The 3,203-nt window shown below is 41.8% G+C and overlaps 1 non-coding gene across 1 annotated transcript; it reads left to right on the top strand.

Annotated features, from left to right (window-relative positions):
* LOC125289959 lies at positions 1–144 on the top strand. The gene has a single exon (XR_007192729.1). It is a non-coding gene; the product is annotated as a small nucleolar RNA U3 (small nucleolar RNA).
* Positions 145–3,203: the final 3,059 nt, after the last annotated feature.

Genomic DNA, 3,203 nt, shown 5'->3' with positions numbered 1-3,203 from the left:
TACTTTCAGGGATCATTTCTATAGTCCTTGACTTGGAAATACGTTTCGAAAGTGTTGTGTCTCGCTATTCATGATGATGAGCTATAATGCTTTTCTTTGAGCGCGAATCGGACAGCGATCGAGACTTTTCATGCTCAGAATAGATGCCTGACCTTTTGCTTCTTTCTTCATCACAGAGCTCTCTGCCATCTCCTAGAAATACTCCCCCACCACACCCACCATTCCTGCTGTCTAGTGTGGGGTTGTCAGGGTGATGGCGCGGATGTCCGTTGAAAGTGAATGGTAAACCATTGTGTAAAACCACTCTGTGTGCTTTTGTTCCTCCAGTCCACGACTAAATTTGCTGTCATTCTTCTTTTTGGTAGCAGATATTGGAAGAAATCCCTCGACAGAGGCAGGTGGTAGGCTATGTATGCTAAATATGTAATTATGTAGGCTCTCTTTCCCTGGACAATTCCAATGCCGGACTATTTGTACTTTCTCTCACTAAATCATGATTAATGCATTATCATACTGGATACGTAATCATCCCACCTCAGGTGCTTTAAACACCATGTCCTATTCTCCACACCTGACTATCATATGCATTTGTCATGTACAGACCTTACTGTCCGTATTGACCCTAGGCAGATGGGTCAGGCCCTTGAGTCGTGGATCTGCTCGAGGTTTCTTTTTTTTTTCCTCGCCCCTGTTACCCATGGGCCTTCTTTCTTTCTTTTCTTTTCTCCCTCTTTTCTTTTTTCTCTGATTGCCTACTTTCTGTAAAGCGCCATGATAGCCTACATATGTAATGTTTTGGCGCTCTATAAGCACAATAAATTGAAATTGAATTGAATTATAAATCTTTATAAATACTATAAGACATTTGTATAGTTATTTCCAAAGCTGCCCTAAACTTTTATCTCTTTTATCTCTCAAACTGTGACCAGTTTGAAGAGAATCAGAGAGAGAGAGAGAGATGAAAAGCTGATCAGAATGGGCTGCTCAACCGCGCTATTCATACGAGGTCGTCAGAACGAGTCTGGAGAATTACTCAAGACCGCAGAGCCTAGCCTGTTTCACTCCAAATGCACAGTGGACGAGAAGGGAAAGCCTGTGTGAAGAAGGTTCAGAGGACGAAACCTAGGCAACCATCGACATTTTCAAATTCGCCAAGGGATATTCGTTTTTAACTCTGTCTTGGTATTGAAATATTCACCAAAGTCTCGACAACTAGACAACACGACAGCAACTCCATGTTCGGTAGACCTCTCAGTGTCGATCATGTCGAGCAGTTTTTTTGTCGGATATGAGTACATGACGCATATATGATGTATAATATAGGCTTCGATGAGGGAAACTCGAGATGTCTTTCCAAAAACTTCGAGGACTTTGACTCCATCCGCAGCGTTCTGCTTTACAGGTCAGTGAGTTCGCACGCCCCTAGATGTGCTGTCCATGAGTATTTTAATTTAGTTATGGGAATAACGTTTGTGCACGTTTGTCTTTAAAGTCTATTTAAAAAAGACCTCGCATTACTTCATCAATGAGTTGGACATTGGCACGTGAACTACTGCGTTTGCTTCGCATGCCATCGGGGATTTAAAACCCTCGTGCAAGTTTGCAGGCAAAAACAGCCACTTGCCCTGGTACACTTGGCTTAACGGGAAAATAGCGGTGGGTGTTACGTAAGTTTCGGGAAAATACTTTGTGGTAGAGTTGCTGTCGCAGTAGGAACGTTTTTGTGTGTCATTCGGCCGTTTCTATCTGCTAGTCCATCCATATTGGCCTGACTTTAAATTAGCGAGGTAACTGATTGACAGCCATCCTTTTCCAGACCATAGTGCAACATTTTTGTTCTAGCTGTGACTTCGCATCAGTGTTGCCAATATAGCGGTAGTGTATTAATTCTAATGTATTGATTACATGATAGTTTAACGCTGATTGCAACTAGAATACTACGTTAAAACCTGTGACGAAAACTTCAGTTAGCATTTCAAGTAAGAATTGTTGGCTTTCTGAAGATACGCCGCTTACTATGGATTTTATGTTAGATATCTCAGTAGTTATTCGTACGACTAAATAAATAATGACTTTACAAACTCAATAATGTTAAATTTATTGTAATGTTAGAGGACCTTTTGCATGCTGATTGGAAAGCTTCCACGTTGTCAGGGTAACGGTATGCCTGGCCAACCACGCAGCGACATGTGAATCACGTGTTTGAACTCGAAAGTCCCGTATGGACAAAATAGGGCTAAAGCATACTAACGTGGAAGGGTAACGAATGCACTTTACTTTCTAACGTAGTAATTCTGCCGTGAAGAATAAGCTGCATGTATGGGTCTAGAGTAATGGAATGTGAACGGCTGGTTGAGCCTGATAATATATCTTCCTCGGGCGCACCATTTCGCAGGGAAGCCGCCGAAGATGTCGGAGACGCTGGGAGCGATAGAAACTCCACCGCGTCGAGTGATTACTCTGAGTAAGACATCGTTGTAACATATTGAAAAGAAACGCTTTTAAATTTATTTAGCCTCAGCATTTTCTCAGCGGGTTAGATGCCTGCCTGTACTATAAGACAGTCCCAGTACAATTGCGCTACACTAGATTTGAATATCTTTGATGAATACCCGAGTTGCACCACTCCGTTTGTCTGTTTGTTGCCTAGTAGATAGTTTTCCCAACTTTAAGTATGATGATAGACGTCTCTTCCTCCCAGTGCGTGGTTTTGAGACCATTAAATGCAATCAATGACATAATTACTTTAGGTGCGCTCTCATAGTTTTACTTACAAATGACAATATCTTTGTATGGCAATCAAGATTCAGCCAGTATTGCCTTTAGGTCTGTCGACAGAGTAGGATAGTCCATTCACGTGTGAAAGAGGGAGAGGGAGATTTACTTTCATGCTAAAAATGAGATGTCTTAACTGTCTGTCCAATTAAGGTCAGCTGGCATTCGGCATCAACCTCTAAACAATCCAGTTTGGTGTGTTGGCATAGATCTGATGCTTGCCCATTATAAATTAGGACCACATAGACTCAAAGTGAATGGTGTTCTCAGAAACGTATGTGACACACAACACCATGGTGTCACAGTTGAAGTGTAATATGAAGCTGGAAAACACTGGTGCTATACCAAACAGTCCTTAAAGGAGAATTCCGGTGTGATATTGACCTAAAGTGTGTTGAAACATGATACCGAGTGTAAACGTATGTCTC

The sequence above is a fragment of the Alosa alosa genome, chromosome 24 (assembly GCF_017589495.1).
Source record: "Alosa alosa isolate M-15738 ecotype Scorff River chromosome 24, AALO_Geno_1.1, whole genome shotgun sequence".
Classification (NCBI taxonomy): Eukaryota; Metazoa; Chordata; class Actinopteri; order Clupeiformes; family Clupeidae; genus Alosa; species Alosa alosa.
Note: the sequence above shows the minus strand (reverse complement) of the source record. Positions and strands in the feature narration are given on the sequence as shown.